The sequence below is a fragment of the Ovis aries genome, chromosome 12 (genome assembly GCF_016772045.2).
Source record: "Ovis aries strain OAR_USU_Benz2616 breed Rambouillet chromosome 12, ARS-UI_Ramb_v3.0, whole genome shotgun sequence".
Lineage (NCBI taxonomy): Eukaryota > Metazoa > Chordata > Mammalia > Artiodactyla > Bovidae > Ovis > Ovis aries.
In genome coordinates this window covers 36,682,224-36,684,021 of record NC_056065.1, presented here as the reverse complement: position 1 = coordinate 36,684,021, position 1,798 = coordinate 36,682,224, and positions in this window count along the sequence as shown.

Genomic DNA, 1,798 nt, shown 5'->3' with positions numbered 1-1,798 from the left:
GTTATAATTCATTGTTCTTGATATTCTTTTTCACGTTCAAATTTCTCCATATTTGGTCAATTTGGATATATGAGGCAGCTTGATATAATCCTCTGATACATTCCCATAAGTTTTTGAGCACTTACTTATTTCTGGCCCAGCAAGAAATTCAAAGCTTAAATCGTGCTTTTTTCTGCTCCAGACCTGGGGTCAGTTATTTCCCCCAAGGAAATGACTATTCTCCTTTTAGTGGAGAATAGTAATGAGATATTAGATTCTGCCAATAGATGTATTTATTTCTACTAGGATTGCTAGTAAATCTAGGCCCTGCCACGCAGAGCTAGGAGATATATTTTGTGGCTCAGAGGTTAAAGCGTCTGCCTCCAATGCGGGAGACCTGGGTTTGATCCCTGGGTCGGGAAGATTCCCCTGGAGAAGGAAATGGCAACCCAGTCCATTATTCTTGCTTGGAGAATCCCATGGACGGAGAAGCCTGGTAGGCTACAGTCCATGGGGTTGCAAATAGTCGGACACAACTGAGTGACTTCACTTCACTTCACTTCACTTATACAGATATGTCACCATATAAGGATTGTTGAGTCCATATTATAATATCCCTTTTTACATATTGATAATTTTAGTTCCCAGTGACATCAATATATTTATTCATTTACTCAGTCCTATAATACAGGAAAAACAATTTCAGGATTCGTATGTCAATTTCATTACCAATAAAATCCTACAAGCTAAAGTTCAAGGTATTTTTGCAATTCTTTTGTCCTTATAATGTTTCTGGTGACCATGTATAGGGAGAACAGTATGCTCCACTGATACCTAGACTGGCTTTTTTTTTTCATCTCTGAGTTTATGTTATCAATTCCAGTAGGGTCAATTATTTCCTGTTTGCATTCAATTTTAGGGCTTTTTTTTTTGCTACTCAAGTTAATTTTTATTTTTGAATGTATAAACATGAATTTGGCTCAAAAGTTAAAACCATATATTTTTGTATACCCAAAGATGCTTCATTCTCTTCTATCTACCCTTTCCTCACTAACACCAGGAGATAATCAATATCATTAATTTCTGATTTACCCTTTTTGTGCTTATTATTACAAAATAAGCAGATGCATACATATTTACTCAATTTCCCTTTTTTATATTAAAGGTAGCATACTCAAGTATTTAAGAAAGGAAAATCAGGGTAAATATGCCTCTATCTGTTTATTGTAAAATATGTGCCTTGATTTTTAAAAAACTAACAAAGTAATTGAATAGCACTCCACTGTATAATAGTCCATAGTTTGTTTAACGTCTCCTATTTTGTCCATTCAGATTATTCCAATAGTTATTTATTAAAATTAGAGCATAATGAACATTCTCGTGCATATATATTTTTATATTGTTGCAGTGCATATTCACCCCAAATTCCTAGAAATTGGGTTCCTTGATCAAAGAGTAAATTCATGTGTAGTTTTGCTGTGCCTGCATGCTCAGTCGCTCCAGTTGTGTCTGACTCTTTGTGACTCTATGAACTGTAGCCCGCCCAGCTCCTCTGTCCATGAGATTCTCCAGGCAAGAATGCTGGAGTGGGTTGCCATGCCCTCTTCCATGGGATCTTCCTAACCCAGGGATCAAACAAGCATCTCCTGCATTGCAGGCAGATTCTTTTATTGCTGAGCCACTGGGGAAGCCCCATATTGTTAAATTCCATTTTGTAAGTGGGGTACCGTTTCTCATCCACACGAGCAATATATAGAAGTGAAGGCTTCCCTTCAGCCTCACCAAGAGAGTATATGCTATAAAGTTTGTGAAGATACTG